General features: G+C 45.4%; 1 long non-coding RNA gene across 1 annotated transcript in view; it reads right to left on the bottom strand.

Moving 5' to 3' along the window:
• Positions 1-18917, bottom strand: part of LOC135304314 (uncharacterized) — a 36053-nt gene that overhangs the window by 6444 nt on the left and 10692 nt on the right. Inside the window, exons 2-3 of the long non-coding RNA XR_010365733.1 lie at positions 7716-7928; positions 5076-6825 (exon numbers count right to left, since the gene is read on the bottom strand). This is a non-coding gene — a long non-coding RNA (uncharacterized LOC135304314). The remainder of the gene's footprint in view (positions 1-5075; positions 6826-7715; positions 7929-18917) is intronic.

Below are 18917 nucleotides of genomic sequence, written 5' to 3'. Positions count from 1 at the left end.
GAACAAAAAAAAAAAAAAAAAAAAAAAAAAGAAAGAAAAAAGGAAAAGAAGCTCGGTTCTGTCAGGCCATGGGGTTAATCCAGGTGCTATGGTACTGGCTTGGAGAGAAACCTGTGCCAGACCTGTCTGCAGTCACAGCTGCACCACCAGGTCTGTTGCCTTCCACTGTCCCTAGGAATTTGTATCTCTTGGTTACTCATGGATTTGAAATTGAAAATGTACCAGTTATGTAAGAAATGGGACAGAATGAGCTCTGTAGTTGTGTGGCCAGTGAAAGAGGCACCAAGAAAACATCTCAAAGGCATCCACCAGCCTTCCCAGCAGAGGTTTACTCCGTGTCAACCCATCCCCTTCCAAAAGCTGAATAAAAAATCAGAGTAGCCAAAAGTCTGGATGACAGTAATGACCATAACCCCCTGGTAGCCCTGGGACTGCCCCTCCTAGCCCTGGCACAGCCCAGCTGAGTGTGCTGTGCAAAACATTGCTGCTCTGTGCGCTGCCAAATCGCTTTTTCAAATGACCTTTTGTTGCAAACCATGTCTGCTACGTAAAAAGGAAATTAAAAATAAATAAAAGTTTGCAGTGGTTAGTTGATCAAAGCTTTTGCTTGCCCCTGTGGTCTCAGCAGAAAGCAATGTTACAGCCTCAGACTGGATGGGTTTGTTTGAGGTCTGATGGGAACTGATAACTTCGCAGCCCAAGAAGCCAAGGAGGAAAAGGTAGATGGCTTATCTGGGTTCTGATTTTGGGGATTTTCCCCACAATGGTTCTTTCTTGTAATTGGGAGATTTGACTTTTGTATGTCCCATATGAGAAGTTCTCAGTGGGTGTTAAGCAATACTGACTTGGATAAGAAGCAAGATTAGAAATTGCATTAAATGGTGTCATAGCTCTGTCTCAGGCCACGGTTTCAACACGTTCATCTTCAAAGTAGATTTAGGAATTGAAATTCCAACTGGAGCAGGTGTTGATGAACCTTGGGGCGTCAGGGAGGTCAGACAACAGAGCTATACCCAAAGTACAGGCTGCCACATGGGCCAGAGGTATCTGAGCTGTCCTTAAACTCAGTGGCTTGAGGGCTGAAAGAAAGAAACCCCTTGGTTCAGAAATGTGCCCTGTGCCTCTTCCAGTAGGAATAACAGGAGGGGAGAAAACAACCCAGTCCTTTTCTGTGAGGGTTTTGATTGGGCTTGTATGAGATGGTGGTGGAAATTGCAAAGAACTGCTCCTAATGACTTGTGATATCTCTTGCATTTTCTCTTCCTGGGAATTTGAGGAAGCAGTCTGTGCTTTTATTCTAGACTGGAAAGCCTTGGAGCAAGGACTGTTCACTTTTAAAAGGCATAAATTATTTGAGCCAGTTCCACAGAATTATGATAATGCTGGAGTTTCTGTTCTCGTGCATACCTGGTGGGCAGGAGTGGGGGCTCTGCAGGAAGAGAAACATGAATATCTGACTCTGCTGCTGGTGTCCTGGGAGTTTTCACTTGTATTTTTGCTTTTTATTGGTAAAAGCTTGCCAAAAGTGTTCCCTGTAAGATCACTATGGCAAACTCGTCAGAGAATTCAGTCATTCCTCATTGTCACCTTCTTGTGCCACTGCAAAACTTTTTACCTTGGACAGATGCAAAAACTAGCAAGAATTGTATGGGGGAAGAGAATATCTGGGTGAATGTGGCAGGGAAAATAATATTTCTTGCTCTCAGACAGCCTTGTGACCCTCTGAGCATGTCAGGAAATGGAGCCCTCTGGCATTCTGGCTTTAGTGTCTGAGTGCATTCACCCACAAGTGAGATGATGTATTTTTGTCTTCTAATATGGGGAGAGGAAACAGAGGGAAAGAATAAATATGGAATACTGTGCAGGTGGAGGTATGAACCTGTGTGTGTGTGGAAGAGACTATCCTGATGAAAGGAGAGATTTGCTGGATGACAACAGGGAATGCTTTCTGCAGGGCAAGGAATTTAGGGAGCAGCACCTGACCCCTGATGAGGTCAGAGAGTCAAAGCCCAACTAATCTAATGCAAAAGAAGTGGGAGTACCCAGTCAGTGAGGCTGTCAGCTCTGCCCCACAGACTGGTATGAAATACATACAATTCTTGCTAGTTTTTGCAGCTGTAAAAGGTAAAAATTTTTGCAATGGCACAAAGAGGTGGCAATGAGGGACTACTGAATTCTTCTGATGAGTTGGCCATATCAGCCCAAGGGGGACTGGTACCAAACTCCTGTTTGCAGGAGTCCAGGTGAGTCAAACTGGGGATGCTTCCAAGCTGCAGCTTGCCTTGAAGCAACCAAAACTCCTCTCTCAGAGCTGCAGTGCTAGAGAGAATCCTGGGAGAACAGCCTGTTCCACCCCTGATGCCCAGCGGAGGCATAATGAAATGCCAGGGCTGAAGCCTCGAGTTACAAAGCTGCAATCAAGGAACACAACACAGGTTTTTAAAGGTGGGGTGGGCAGCCAATACCACAGGCTCTCAAGAGAAAGGCTGTAAATTTTCCAGCACTTCAGATAAGTTAATTAGGACTGGAAGATTTTATGAAAGATTTCTACTTCCATGAGCAGTTAGTCAAACTTGAAGAGATTTTATTTGCACTGTAAGGCAGCCTCTATGCTAATATCATTCAGAGCAAGTGTAACTGGGCAAAATTGCCATGGCTTGTGTTTTAGGGATCAAACTAGAACCTGGCAGTGGCCTCCCTTGGCCTTGAAGGATACAGGAGGGGTGTGGGGGAGGCAAGATGCAAAGGGCTGCTTGCTTAGTCAAGGACCATCCTCTTAGCACAGACAGATTTTCACCACCGTGGTGGGGCATATTCAGGGAATGTGATAATGAATTCACCATAGCTGTGTGAATAAATAAAACCAGTCAGCAAAACCCCGTGGAACTCTCCCAACACATTCTGGTTCCTGTAACAGGACATTAATGACTGTGTTAATTAGGCACTGTGGAAGGAGCTTACAGTGTCACAGACACAGAAAATTATAATGGCAGGATATTGAAATACTCCTTCCCACAATGCTTTTTGCACAAGCCCCATCATTTTAATGACATTTACCTTGTGTTTTACTGTTTGCTAAGGAGACTGAATTTGATGACTCTCAGAGGAGCCTCAGAGGACCATGATGACCCAGGTGACTTAAATTTTTTCAGGCTGTGTTAGAAGAAAGAAACTTCTCAACAGAAACTCTCCTCTCTGTGGCCACGCATGGTTGGTCAACCAACCCCAAACACGGGTCATTAACATTTAGAAATTGTGGATTTTAAACCTCACAGTCTTAAGGCAATAGGCTGGGGAAGAACAGATGTTTCCCTTCTCTCAAGCAATAATTTGTACCTGCATGTTGTGGAGACAGTGGAAATAGTGTATTAGTCATTCTCAAAAACTGTTTGGTACAAGCAGAAAAAAAGTATTTCACAGTATTTTACTGTCTAGATCACTGCAAATGTTTATCCATTTTTAGAACTCAATTTTTAGTGATTATTAAGAACTCCTGCCTTGATGCATTTCCTCTGTGGTTGTGTTCAGAGTGTGGGCTGGCTGATGTTGGACAGGGGCAGGGAAGGCAGCAGAGTTACAGCATTTGGAAATAAAAAGAGCCCATGAAATCATCCATTCCTCCATCTGCCTGTACATACATAACATTGTGATGTTCACTTCTGAAAGGTTGCTGGATGGATTTTTCAACCACTTTCAATAAGAGATAACTCCACTCTCTTAAAAACACATTTCTGTGAAGAGTTTCTGTATATTCCACCTGGACAGTCTTGTCTAGAAGAGAAGAAATTCATCCTCCATCCACTGGGTAATTTCAGTGCACAGTGGCCAGGAACCAGATCTGATTGCCTGAGTTCTTGCCCTGAGAGAGGCTCTGGAGAAGCCCTCTGAGAGCCCTCAGGGGTGGGAAGACTCATCAGAGAATGATGAACATGCTCCATTTTCTATGTTATTTAATGGGCTGAAGATTCCTGATTTCATCCCAGTTCACAACATTTGAGTGGTAATTTAGGAAAGGTTGAAAACTGCTGGATTTTGCTACTGTGGGTTTCCTTTAACTGTGTCAGCACATTTCCTTGGAGCCAAGACTCTGGGCTGTGTGGATGGATAGTGGAGAACGTTTTGTTTATATTTAGACTTGTTCCAGCCATGAAATTAGTAGAATAAATAAAGATAGAAGTACAAAGATTAGAGAGGTTTTAATTTGGTACAGGCACCATTAATGGTTTATTTACTTTGTGTTCTTGGAACTTGAGCTGTCTCTTGATAACTAAAAATGCTCCAGAACAGCTGCAGGGATCCACAGGGAGAGGAAGACAGAGCCAAAAGCAGCAGAAGCCAGGTAGCCTGGGACAGGTATTGCAGTCAAGGGCAGCAGGCCATGTTGTTTTGGGGTGATGTGGATGGATATTTCCACATCCCACGGAAAGGAGGTCAGCATGAGTAGCATCAGGAGGGTCTCTGATGTTGTTTTGTGGCTTATTAGCAGGGTAAAATCAAATTAAATAATGGCATAGAGTTGCTAACAACATTATCCTCTGGAAAATGTGTTAGAAACACTTCCTGAGTCATGACAGGGGTTAAGACAAAGTGAAATCAGCATGAGCTCTAAATGTGTACATGATTTCTGTGTCCTTCCCTGAAAATGAGGAATGTTTGCAGGAGTCCAGGTGAGTCAAACTGGGGGGGCTTCCAGGAATTCCTTTCTGAACTGAGGATTTCAGCCCTTACTGCTTTGGGGGGAAAGACCCAGCACCCCTTCCACTGGAGGCAGAGTCTTCACAGGACCCTAAAACATGCCAGTGAACCACCTGAAATTCATTTCACAGGTTCTCACACCTGTGCTGTGCATCTTTCCTAAGCAAGGCTGCTGACCTGAATAAAGCATTTTACTAAAGCTAATTTCATTAGCATGTTACTAAAGCTTTGCCTTTTTCTAAGGCAAAATTGGTTTAGCAGGTTGGTCAGTGGCTGCTGGTGCCTGCAGCAGATCCAAGCACTGGCTCCCAGCTGCTGTGCTGCTGTCTGATGCCAAAGCACCTTCATCCTGAGAGGCAAGGAGAGGAGGCTTTCCCTACCTGTGCCACTGGATCACTCCTTCACCTCTGCTCATTTCCATGGCTCACTTATCTCCCACATTCAAAGGGAAATATTTCCCCAAATCATTCAAAGGATGGAGAGCTGGTCCAAGTTTGTGAAGTACTTTGGCTGCAGAAGAGTTGATGAACAACACAAATGGTTTTTAGAATTGTACTACTTAAAGTCAAATGACTTCTGAATTTTTTTCCTGTGTTTATTTCTGTATTTATTGCACATATTCATCAAGCTGTATTTTGAAAGTCTGATGTAATAACATTCATCATTGTGAGATGTGATATTTTCCTGGTGCTTCATTTTATTATCCTTTGCAAACACTAGAAAGAAATTCCAGCTCAGTTCTGGCTTTAGAACAAGTTTTGCTTTTGTTTTCAGTCAAACTAACATTTTCCTCCATTTGATGTTCTCTTTTCCCAGCCTTAAGAAGGAATCAGCAAATGTTAATTGCTGAGGCTCCTTTCCATCCATAAGGAATTTCAGGAAGTTCTCCTGTGAGACCTTTGGGTAGTGCTAGTTCTGGTATTTTTCTTTCAAAAATTAAAATATTTTCTTGCTTGATATATAAATGATGTGTGGGTGCAGCTTTGAGTGCTCATGGAAACACACTGCCAGGTAGGAACAGAGCTCTGGAACTCAGCTCCAGGCCCTGGAGAACTGCAGTCATGTGGAATAGCTGTGATGCTTCCATTCATTTGTATAAGAGTCATTGAGTCAATTTTATCCCTGATTTACAGCTTGACCAAGGAGACTGTGGAGAAACTGCATGGAAAGTTTAACTCTGGTGAGTGCTTGGGAAATAATTGGAGTTTATACTGGCACCTTGCAGTTCTCTGTCTTTTGGATTTGCAATTCATGGGAAGACTTGTCCAATAATTGGTGAGCACCTTGACCTTTTTCCAGAAAAGTCCCAACAAAGGAATTCCTTTCTCTCCAGTGCTTGACAGCTGTCTGACAGGTAATGTTCTCTCCACTCTTCTAGCCTCTCCCAGAACAACCCCAGGCTGGTGATTCAGCAGTGTAAGATGGGAAGTTTCTTTAGAGCTCCTTGCAGGTTCCAGTGAACACCCAGCTCCCTGCCAAGGGCACAGTTTGCTGCTGGTACTTCTCCAGTCACTTCAGAGCTGGCTTTTGATTGATTACTGCTTGCAGTCCAGAAAAAGGAGAGATTGCAATTGCCAAACAGAGCTAGTTAACTTAAAAGCACAAGTTGATGAATCAATGCTACACATAATAACTCTTAATGATCCAAGTATCTTAAAAGCTCAAATTCCCTTTCATCATAGAACTTCTCTACCAACACTTTCCCAAGCCAGTGACTGAACTCCCTCCATGGAAAGCTGACATGATCAGTCCCTGGGGAACACACCACCACAATTAATCAGCCACAGATCCATCATTCCAAAGGTTCCAGAAATAGGTTATTAATTAATTTGTTCTGTACTTTGCCTGAGATTACCCTAGATGATTCTGGCCATGTTTCCAGCCTCCAGTTTTTCCAGGCTGGCAAAAATCTTGGAGATAGATGGGTGTTGTTATCTCCTGTTGCTGCTGAGACATCAACTCCTCTTTCACTCCAGCACTGAGATGGTTTTGATGCCAGCACTCTTTCTTGCTGTGCAGCAGAGAGAATATTCAGTCTTGTAGATTCTCTTTATATTATAAAGGCCATAATATCTCCAAGGATGGAGCCTCCACAGCCTCTCGTGTCAAGTTGTTCCAGTGTTTGATCATCTGTAGAGTAAAAAAAGCTTTTACTTAGCTATAAATGTACATCAGATGTAAGCTCACACCTTCTCTTCATGTCCAGTCATGGAGGACAAGAAGGAGACAAATGAGCAGCACTTCTCCCTGTGCTGTGAACCAGGCTCCAGGCAGCTGCTCTCTCATTTTGCTTATTCACCTGCCATTGGCACTAGCACTAGAGACAAGATGTCAGCAGACATTTCACCAGACATCTCGAGGCAGGAAACAAGTACTGAACTCCTCAAGTCTTTGAATTAAGAAATATAGAGGCAGTTAAAAAACACCAACAACCCAAAGACAAGATGTATGGGCTTGCAGACTTGCCACAGCACTGTGACCATTTAAACAGCATTTATTTATTACCAGCATCTTGGAAAGAAAGACAAATGTGTAAGCCAGAGGATGATTAAAGGGTGAGCTGGGGAAGTTTAGACTCCTTCAGAATACATTTGAGTAATGAACAGCATTTATCATGTCTGTTTAAAGGCAAGTTAATAAGGACAAAGGGTAAATCTTCACCAACAATTAACTATGGGTTCTGGGTTGTATTTGTGCCTGTGTCGCCCAGCTCTCTAATGTAAGCTCTCTACACTTGCTTGCCAGAACAAGTACTTTCCCAGCCCATGATTTCTGCTCAGGCAGGAGGTAGATCCACACTCAGCTGCTGTCCACAGCTGCAGACTGTCAATACACACTGTGCTGGCAAACACGGAGAGTTCTTCCCAAGAAAAACTTACTACAGGCTGAATTCACTACTCTGATACCTTCTTATCTTCTGCCAGCATCAGTTCTCTCCCAAATCCCAGCATCTACCGCCCTCTGCCCACCTGGGGTTTAGCTGTTTGTACATCCCTGTGGTGCATTCAACCCTTCTTTACCTCCAAGTCCAGACTGGGTTTGCAGATCCAGACTGGTTCCTTCCTTTCAGCACCACTGGGAGGTTTCCCTGTGCTGCCTGAGGGGCCAGGGCTGGGACAGCATGTGGAGGAGTGCAGCACATCTCTTGCTTCTGCTCCCAGCAGCCCCAGCCCCTCCTCGTTTGCAATGAGTGCTGGGCATGGTCTGTTGGGAGAGAGTCTCCAATGTCACTCCTGAAAAGCAAGAGACACAAACTGGAGGTGTGATGATGCACAGGATACCTCCTCACTGTGCAGGATCAGGACTCCACCTCAGTCCACTTCAATTTCCTCACTAACTTCTTCCCTGAGGGGAAACAGTTCACAATGCTGTGTCATTTTGCACAGAAAAACCCGTGTCACTGTGCACAACCTGCCCTGTGTTGTTGAGGTCTGTGGCAATAATACCCTCTCACACATAATTATTTGTGTCATGAGATCTCAAAGATAACTGAGATTAGTTACCAGTGCTGGATATGTTCAGCCATTAAGAGTGATACCTTTACCTACACCTGAGTGGGTTTTGGTAAGTGCTCTCACTCACCACAGAAGTTAGGAGTTGTCAAGGCCATATGTTGATGTGCAAACTCCTCTGCAGGGAAGTTGCAGCTCACCATGTAACATACAAACAATAAAATGGTTTCAATAATCTGCTGCCTGGCACCAGGTGAAGCCTCAAAGCCACCTGTACACAGTACCAGCCACTGTCAGCTCTGGGGTAACACCACTCCTGTCTCTACATTGCTTCACAACCTCTTTTATGCCTCAGTGTTGGTCAAGCTCTTGAACAAAATCCTTCAGCTCCCATTTTAAAATCTGTGTGTAATCCCTGAGCTGTGTCAGGCGTCACCAGGCAGTGGAGCTGCTGCAGAGCAGCCTGGAGGAGGTGTTTGTTGGAGAGGGTCAGAGCCACAGAATTTGTAATTGGACTCCTCCAGAGTTCAAGTCAAGTTCCTCCTTGGTCCTCAGTATGGATGAGGCTTTGCAGATCCCAATAGTTCAGAGGTGTCTGAGCTCAGTTTCCATTTGAGGCTCTGTGAATGATGTCCCATGCAATCTCCTCAGCGGGATTTGCTGCATGTGCTTAGGCAGGAGCAAATATTTCCCTGCCTGAGTTTCTGGATTTGTTTCTACTGTTCAGACTTTTATCTACTTCTCCGGCCATAAGTTTTCCTTTCTCTCCCTCTTTTCCTTTGACTTGCACTATTACCTCCTGAATTTACAGCCTGTTTATGTTGGTCATCAGCCTCAGAACCTGTCCAGGGCTCCCATCCTCTAAGCACTTGGATGAATCACTCTTCTTTTCAAGATGATATCAGTTGTCAGTGTTCCAAAATAGCAACCAAACTGTAAAGTTTTACTCACCCTGTTGAGTTTAGTGGCCATTTTGCAGTGACTGAAACCCAGACAAATTACAGCATTTACATATTTATTTATTTATTTGTCTTAATTCCTGACCTTGGCATGGATATTTTCTGCTGTTTCTTTCAGAAGTTTAAGTGGGAATCCAGTACCAAATTAGAAACTGGATTCCATGCACATCATTTTCCTGACCACACTGGTATTTTTCATTTAAGCCACAAACCCTGTCTGAGCAGAAAGGGCTTCTGTTTGCCTCTGTAATTGCATGTACCTCACAGGACCCTGGGGAACAGTGTTCTGACTCCTGACAGGAGAGCATGCAGTACATGACCCTGGTACCTTGCTTTTATGGTCAGCATTTTAGTTCCAGTGCTGGGTCCAGCATCTGAGGATCAAAAACCTGAGGGTTTTGTCTTCTGAGCATCTGTGTGATACAGAAGTAACGATGCTGCACTGGTGGAGGGAGTAGAAGGCCTGTTTGATCCACACTGTATTGTTGGTTTGTCACATGTGGCTTCTAGAATAATTCATGAGTGTGTCACCAGCTCTGAGATTAGCAAAGCTGCTGGACAGCAGAGAGTTTTAGAAATGCTCCAGAGTAGAGGATTTTGCAACATTCAACCTTTTGCAAAGAAACATGGCCTTAAAGATGCATTAACTTAATTTATTCAGCAGAAAGGTAACAGAAGAAGAAGAAGAAAAAATCCATAATCACACTTTTGTGTAGCATGAGAGACAGGACAGGAGTTCTCACAGGGTTCTGTCTGCTGCAGGGACTGGTGGGGTCAGCTGGGACCACCTCACTTACACTTCTCTTCCCTTGATGTAGGTAGGAGAAACCATGTCTGGAGAAGAATGAACATCCAAACATCTGATAAACTTTTCTGCCTAGTCCTGGCACCCACTCCTGTCAGCTCCTGCCAAAGTGTGAAGGGACCTGCTCAGCTCTTCACTCTTTTATTTCCAGTTTCTGCTGGGGGTATCTCAGAACATTTCCTGCCAATCCCATTTTCATCCCAACTATCATGAGTTCCACAGCCGATTGAATAGCAGTTATAGTTGATGTAAGATTATATTTACTGTATTAAATAGAGACTGTATTTAACAGCAGGACATTTCTGCACAGGGGTTTTACTTTCCAAGGTCCTGGCTTAGAGAAATAAATTTGTCTCAGGTCTGTGTGCAGCCACTTGGCTGGATTAGGGAGAAGGCTCGTGCCTGAGTCTATAATCACTGGCAGAACTCACATTGTGAGGAGCTGCTGCTGTACAAAACCTGAGCTCCCTGAGCTCCATGAAGCTGAAATCCCACTTCTTTTGAGTTCCTGAAGGAACGCCATCTTTTCAAGGGAAATTCACACCACACAATAAATTAACATATAGGTAGGGCTAGGGTTAACACACACATGTGGCACACCAGGCTCTGTGATGTGTGTAGCATGTTTACAACCCTTGTGCTGCTTTGCTCCTGCTTCCATTGGCTGCTGGGATTTGGGAAGGGTGTAAAGGCTGGGAGCCCTGCTCTGGAGAGAGCCTGTCAGGAAATGCTCCCTTGGGCAGCAGTGAGGCAGCCCCTGCACTCACACTCATCTCCTTCTCTTGTTTATTCCCACAAAAATGTCTCCCTTGTTCCTCCGCTCCCCGTTCCTGCCTCGTGGCCTTGCGGTGACCGCGCTGCCTTGACAGAAATCTCTGGCTGGAATTGTGTGCTTTGCCAAGGTTGTCTTTATTTAGACAAGGTTTCTGCTTTCTGAGTTCTCTTGTGGGAATGGAGGGATCGTAAAACAACTGCTGCACCCCACATGGGGTGTTCGGGGGAAAGGATCTTTGATATTTGTGCCTTGTTTAGCGTCTTCTCAAAGCTTTTTACAGGGAAAAATGAAATTCTGAATAATTCAGCAGTGTAGCAGACAAGAAGGATTTTTCTGCTTTGAATTTAAGCCTGTCAACCACCAGGGACAATCCCTGCTAGCAAGATAGGGCAGTGACCATCTTAGAAATCCCAAGTCACTTCTTCCATGAGCAGTTGCCAGTTGCAAAGAAACTGTGGCTAGGGTTTCTCCTCCCTTCACCATGCACCAGCACACAGGAGGTGGAGAGGCACTGAGCAGAGTGTTAGTGCTCGAGGAGAGCCTCACCCAGGTCAGCCCCCCCAGGCACTGTACCTGCAGACAGCATTTATCCAGAAGAGCTGGCACCCAAGCACAGCAAAGGTCATGAACTGGAGATTAGAGAGCAACAGAAAGCAGATTTTCCCAGGCCAGTGACAAAGCCTGGAACAGAGCTCTGGCTTCTGTCAAACTAACATTTTCTAGATTTATATTAATCAGGCGTAATATATTGACTTGGGTTTAATATAAGCAAATTCTGTACATATTGGTAACATTTTCATGCTGGGTGTCAAGCCAGCTCAGATATGAACCAAAATGTGCATAACAGAATATGTATTTATTTTAACTGGAAATGGAATTTAAAATTGTGATCCTGCGTGGGCTAGGCAAGCTGATGAGGCAGGGCAGGAGGAGTCTGAGCACAGGTATTGAGTTCATTTCCCAATGCAGAGGGATTTGGATGAATATTTCATCAGAAAGGTCTTGACAAATATGGATGTTTAAAAATACCAGTTATTGTAAAAGAGGTCAACATCTACTTAGAGTAAAGTAGATTTCATGGGCTTTCAACCAGATAAAATCAGGCATTGCTCTTGTTTGGGTGCTGTGACAGTCCTCTGTGGTTCACCAAATCTTTCCCTTTCAGGGAGGTGGGAAATGGCAACCTCAGAGAGAAGAGATGGATTTGTTCAGAAAAGGATTTAAATCACCCAAATAATGTTGCTGATGATGCTGCCTATTTCAGATTTTTATGTGCTCAAGAGCGATACTTTGCAGTAGACAAGTAATTCCTAACTCTGGAGCAGGATCTGAGTAATGAGGTAGAATTGCTGCATCACCACTTCCAGCCTCCCTGTTGAAATGTCTACGCCCTCACACCTTGCCCTAGGTGGAATTTGTAAATACCCCTGGCAGAATCAGCCTTCCTGACGTGCTGGTGTGATTGATGAGACACAAATCCATCCCAGGCAATCCATAAACATGAGCACACACATCACTGAGGGACAAAGTTACAGTTGTACAATCACAGCACACCATGGAGCTGGGACTGCCCTGAAATAGACAATTTTCTCAGCTGCATGCAAAAGCCAAAGTACAAGAGCTGTTTTTACCATTAGCTTTGCTGTGACTTAGTGGTTGGACTGATTATGCTCATGATTTTTGCTTTTAAATGCTCCTAAATTGAGGCATGTGACATGCTGGGTGGTTATTTACTGAGGGCTGACTACACTTTGGGATATGACTCAGTGTCTCCTTATCTCTTATTCTGCTTCAGAACTGACCCCACTCAGTGTGAACCTGTTCGAAAACTTGAAATATTTGAATTCTAAACAACTGGAACACTTCACATTTATATTTTATCCTATAGCATAGACTCAGCTGTAAGCTCTGCTGAAAGATTAAGTTAGCATCAGCATCCTGATTCATCCCTGTGGATGTGGCACCTGAGGGCAGGATTTACGGGAGAACATGGTGGTGATGCTGGCTTGATGGTTGGGCTTTGTGATCTTAAAGACCCTTTCCAGACTGAACAATTCCATGATTTTGTGGTTCTGTGTTCCAACAACACTGACTTCAGTGTGTGTGCCCTGTTTCCAAACACACTGTGACTGCTGGACCTCAAAAACGCTCTTCTAAATCTAGAATTACATTTGGTGATAGCTGTGCAAAAAATGATTCCTAATAAATTTGTTAGCAGCTCAGTCCAGCAAATTCCATGCAGATGGGTTGAGTACAAACAGCCTGCACAGCTGTGAGCCTGTCAGTGTGCAGGGAGGGAGAGAAGGAGCCCCTGTGCCCTGGCAGGATGGTTGGAGGACATTTCCTGCTCCTGAGCAGCACTCTGCCCCAGGTGCCCTTGGATCTCTGCATTCCAGGTGCTTTCCTTACTCTGACCTTCAGTGCTGGGCACATCCCTGTGGCAGGTGAGGACGGGGATGAGCTGTCTGGGTGCCAGCAGTGTGTGAGCTGGCTGAAATAACAAATCCATCAGCTGCACACCCCAGCACAGCCCTGACCTCAGCGCTGCCAGCTCAAGCTGCTTTAGTGGCTGACAAGAGTGCAGAGGTGAGCAGGGGCTGTGGGAGCTCCCAGGGGCACCCCTTGGGTTTGGTGAGGGGCAGCTTTGTGAAAGGCCTTGGCAAGGGTGGTTTTTGGGGGGAGGAAGGAGCTGAAGCACATTCAGCCTGAGATGGGGCTGGTCAGGGTGAGTCGCCTGCCAGGAACTCTGCAGCCATCCCAGCACACACTGACAGAGCCAGGAGCTGGCCTAGGCACTGCAGGAGGGCTGGGACAAGGCCAAGCCGGTCTAATGATAGTCCAGAACTGACCAGCATCAGTAAGAAATGTTCTGCTTGATGTTAGAAACACCTATGGAAAACTTCCCATCCGGTGGTGTCAGACAGAAAAGATCCCAGTCACAGCATGGTAAGGGACAGGTACAGTGGGAAGCACTGGTAATGAACAGAAAAGTCTCTTTAGAATATCCAGACCTTACAGAGTGGATAAAACCTAAAAATATTGAAATGGAAACAAGTAATTGCTAGCCACTCTGTTATTCCTTACCCTCCCTCCGTACAAACACAATACTCACTGCTTCCTCTATTCAGTTGTGTCCTTGAGCAGAATTTCAGTTGCATTTGCTCATTTTTTAAACACCAAAAATAATAGTTTTAAACCTTTTTGTAAGTGTCTGAATGGACTGTTGTGTTTTACACACCTACACAGCAGTTTCTGCATTCACACCACAAAGGAGCCAGAAGGCAGACACGGAAACGAGCTGCAATAACAAGAGCTGATATCCTTGCTGTCTGCTGGGTGCCGGCCAAAAAAGCCAAAGCCACCCACCACAGCCTGTGAGGTATGAGAATTGCTGCTGCAGCTCAGGGGAGGCTGAGCCCGCCCCAGCTCCCCCTGCTCTGCCTCTGTCTGTCCCCCAGGGTCACCCACGCCAGCCCAGCCAAAATACGGGCAGGCAACAGATGCTTCATGCAGATCCTGCGGTCTAACGGGGGGAAAGTTCCACCTCTCTCAGCTACCTTCTAACTAGGATGAATCCTCATTTGACCTGAGAGTTCCTTTGAAAATGTGTGAGTTTGGTTCTGGGCAAAACCGACAGAGCCAGCCCGGGGAGCTGAGGCACCGCGGAACTGAAAATCAAACAGCATCTGTGTCAGTGTCTGAGTGCTGCCAGTGGTGCTGGCTCTGCCGACTGACACCTCACCCCCGTGAAAGTGTGTGCTGCGGGCAGGACACTGATGGCACTCGCCTTATTCCACTAGGACTGGCCTTATGACTAATATACTTTAATTATTTCCCGACCTGGGGGCATCAAGCCTGCAAGAGAGGACCACAGCAGTGCTTAGGTACAAACCTTGCTGGTTATACGTAAAAGGAACAGCTCCCACTGTTCCTGCTGACTTCTTTTCCTAGAAATGAATGCAAGACTTGGAGAGAAAACAAACCCTGTTGATAGTCTCAAGGACAGGAGCATAGCTGAGTTCACAGGACCCAGGATTCTGGCCCTGGTTCTGCTGCTGTTCAGGAATTCTCTTCAGTAACAATTCAGTAAACCTCAGACTCCTCCTTGCTCTATTTTCTGCTACTTTGGCTAATTATCCATGTTTTTAAGTGATCCAAATGACTCCCAAGTTTCATTATACGCCTTTTGGTATTTTACTTTGCCACAGTTATGATCTTTTACTGCCACAGATTCCCTGAGCTCGGGGGTCCCTGGGAGCTGCTCCCACAGCTCCCACAGGCTCAGTGATGCCTGTTTGTCCTTGGGAACACACAGTCAGTGATTTGGCTGCTGAATTAAAACCCTCATGCACTGCTTTGCTTTTTTTTTTACTGTTTTGGTTACAAAGTGGAAACTTTGGGTCTATTTTGGTATGTGCTTTTTAAACTTGACTGAAAAGCTGTAGCATTCTAGATTATCTATTAACTTAAAATTTCCACATTTCTAAAGAAGAGGCAGAGGTATGATGGAGGAAAAAAATAGAGCACTCTCCGGGTTATTCCCTGTGTGAGAATGAGTCAACAAAATAAATTGATATTTGGAGAAGGATTTTCAGTGCATCATTTGAATTGTTTACTATAAAATAAAAAGAAAAGTGAAGAAAAAACCTCTGTTGGAAGGATGAATTCTTTGTGGTGCAGTGGACTCAAGCTCTGCCCTAAACACTGTCCTCACTGATGGGCAGTTGCACATTTGGAGGCCTGAATTTGAGAGAATTCCAGAACATGAATTGCATCTGTGATAAGACTACCTCTCTAAGGCCCCTTAAAACACCAGCTCTTTACAAATGCATCTCATTTCACACAATCACAGAATCACCAAGGCTGGAAAAGACCTCCAGGATCACCCAGTCCAACCTGTGCCACATCCCCACCTTGTCACCAGCTCAGAGCATGGAGTGCCATGTCCAGGCACTCCTTGGACACCTCCAGGGATGGGAACCAGCTCCCTGGGAAGCCCTTTCCAATACTTCACAGCCCTTTCTGTGAAAAAATTCCTGCTGAAATTCACCTGATTTCCTAACTTTTGAGTAGCACCGTTGGGCTCTAGTCCTTCTCCTCCATAAATGTGACAAGTGTCATGGGGTTGGGTGTTCTGGCAAAGCTTCACAAACACCCCAGGCCTTGGTGGAGATGGAGAGGGAGGAGAAGAGCAGAGCACAGCAGTGAGAGATAAATTAACAGCAGAAAAAAATGAGAACAACTGAGGCTTGCAAATTTACTGAAAAACCTGTAAAGGCGTGGAGAAGGAAGAAGCGTGGGTGTGGGCAGGGGCTGGCAGTGCTGGGCAGGAGAGTTTGTGAGGTTTCTGTGTAAGGAGCCAGCAGCACACCCAGGGTTCAGCTCACCAGTCTGGCTGTGGGCTCAGCTCATCCCCACTCACTCCGAGAGCCAACACCTGGCTTGCAGAGAGCAAATCCTTCTTGTAAGGAGTGTGTTCCTCGGATGATAGATTGTGTTCAGGCTTCATTTTGTGCCTGCTTCATAAGGCAGAACATGCTGCCTCTGTATTCTCCAGGGTTCTGGTATTGATCTCCACCAAACCAGCCCCAGAAGAATGAAAGTGCAATCACAGCAGTGCTGGAGCGAGTTACAGCCCAGGACCTGTGGCAGTTTAATAGACCTGCCATAAATGAAAGGCAAGACAAAAACAATGTGCTGTGGGAACCATAAATATGTGATTATGAAATAACAAAGCAGGATTCCCAAAGTGCTAACAACCTCCTGGCATTCCATTTAATGACTATAAATCTGCCATGGCTTCAGTTAAGTGAATTCCCCGTAGCATATTAAACTCTTTGTTTACAGGGAGAGTAATTACTGTGACTTTTAGTGCAAAAAGGAGATGCCCAGTCCAGGGCATGTAAAACTGAACATGGATCTCACACTAAGCTGAAATGCTCCCTCTGACATTTGGGGAAGGCTCCCTGGACTGTTCTCAGGCAGGAGGACCTGTGTGTACCCATCCCTGCACACACCTGCAGCCCTTCCCAGTGTGGTGGGGGCAGGAAGGGGTTAAAGCCTCCTGCAGCGTGGCTGTGGGCAGGGATGGACTGCAATGTGCAATGTGCCATGTGCCAGTTGCAAACCCGGTGGGGAGGTTTCCGTGGGAGCAGCAAGGTCAGATCCCAGCAACAGGAGCTGAGGATTTCTGAGATTAACCTCGGTCCTGGCATTGACTGCTTTGTGAGTTTGGAGGAACCAGAGAACTTCAGCATGGAGAGATGGAGGCTCAGAAAGCTCAGCCACCTTACAGGGAGGTTTGGCAGGTTAATTGGGGTGCATTTCCTCGTGCTCTGCATGTGAAATGTGCCAGGACGTACAGCTGATAACATTTACAAATGGCCACAGATAAAGTGAGAATGCTTTCAAACGTTTGTTACAAATTCAGTGGGAGCAACAGGAATGGTTCAGATACAAGGAAGGAATGGGAATGGTGCAGAAAACCAACTAAATATCATCTCCCAGGCCATGAGGCTGTCGAGGAGTGACAGCCTTGACTCACTTCCACCACGGAGAGCGAGAATTCCTAAGGGTGACCAAATGGACTCTCAAGGACACTGGGCAGCCACTGCCCAATACTGGAATCTGGATTGAAACTGAGCAGTAGGGAATGACCTTAATTATGCCTCAGGGAGGAGTGAAAGAGGAAAATAAGATTGACGTCAATCCAGTGGTCCTCAGAAACAGTCACTGAATAGATGTTTGGGTGAGAAGAAAATAAACTGGATAGTGAAAGTAACCTCACACACAGTGGCACAGGATAGATACTGGAGTCACAGAGTCACATACAGAATGAGGAACTCCTCAGCTGGTTTATGCTAACCCTTCCTGGAATTCTTCTGGAACAAGAGGTTGCTCAGATCCTATCAGGCTCCTAAGTTGTGATCCCTGGTGGGGATCAGAGGGTGGAGGAAGCAGAAGAGTCCTGTCCTTTTCCCTTTCCCATGTCCATCACACTCAGATCCCTTTGCTCCATCAGTGCAAGGTGCTTGCAGTGGCCCAAAGGCTGTGCAGAGGTACAGACCTGCCTGGGACCATGCTGAGAGTCCTTCTGAGCAAGAACTGTGCTGGGTCCCTGCAGCAGCACAGGAGGCTCCAGCAGACTCTGCACCTCCCACAGGTGAGCTGGAATTATGGCAAAACCCTGGAAGGAATCAGAGACCATACTGCTTCCCCTTGAACTTTTTCCTTACCTGAGTGCCCTAAGAGCATCATTCTTGTTTTATACTCAACTCCTAATTATGATTAACCTTAATATGCCCCTTTGCCATTCCAAATTTTTCCTTCCTATGAGATCAGTTCAAATGTGGTTTTTCAAACCCTCTCCTTTCAGGAAACCTAACAGACCCCACAAATATGTTTGGGGGTGTTTTTATTGAACACAATCTGCAAAAATATATCTCACCCTGTTTTCTCACCGTGGTGCACATGGGCTGTGAGCTGCTCACACACGTGGGGAATGGGAAATGGATGAGCAAGGAAAGCCATGGACACCCTCCAGTTCCAGCAGCAGCAGCAGAAGCAGAAGTGATCAGATGAGTAAAAGAATAAACAAATATATAAAGCAGCACTGAACAAAGCTGAGGAAGGGCTGTGCACAGAGGCAGAAGGGCTGGCCCACTCAGAGGGAGAGATTCACAGAGGGAATTCTCTCTTTCATGCCAGCAGCCTTACACAGAGGAAATGGAGTTGTATTTCTCCTTGAAAAACAGCTTTTCCAATACAGCAGCCCACTAACCATCCTGAGGAAAGGGAGAATTTACATGAAAGGTGATTCTTTCCTTAACATCTTTTTACTTTATTTACCATTGTATAGTAGCCTGTGCAGCTGTTGGTCCTCTATTTTCCTCTAAAAATTTACAATTTCTTCCAAAAGCAGTTTGGTCCCACCCTTAAAGTGACTGGAAGCATTCCATGGAAGTGATTGCATGCAAAACCTCCTTTCACGGCTGAGAAGAAGATGGAGCTGGATAAGGAACTGTATTTCACTTTGCCAAATTAGTCAACACAATGAAGGCAGCAATCACTCAGTAAACACAAGGCAGGACCTGGCACCCTCCTGCAGATGGACAGGCAGATTAGGCAGCACAGAGCAGCACATCCCAGCAGTCACCCAAGGGCAGCTCCTGTGGGTTTGCACTGAAATTACTGAGGATTGGAGATTGGATCAACAGCAGATTATCTGTTGA

This window comes from Passer domesticus, chromosome 7 (assembly GCF_036417665.1).
Source record: "Passer domesticus isolate bPasDom1 chromosome 7, bPasDom1.hap1, whole genome shotgun sequence".
Taxonomy (NCBI): Eukaryota; Metazoa; Chordata; class Aves; order Passeriformes; family Passeridae; genus Passer; species Passer domesticus.
The sequence above is the reverse complement of the archived record's forward strand: the minus strand, read 5'-3'. Positions and strand labels throughout refer to the sequence as shown.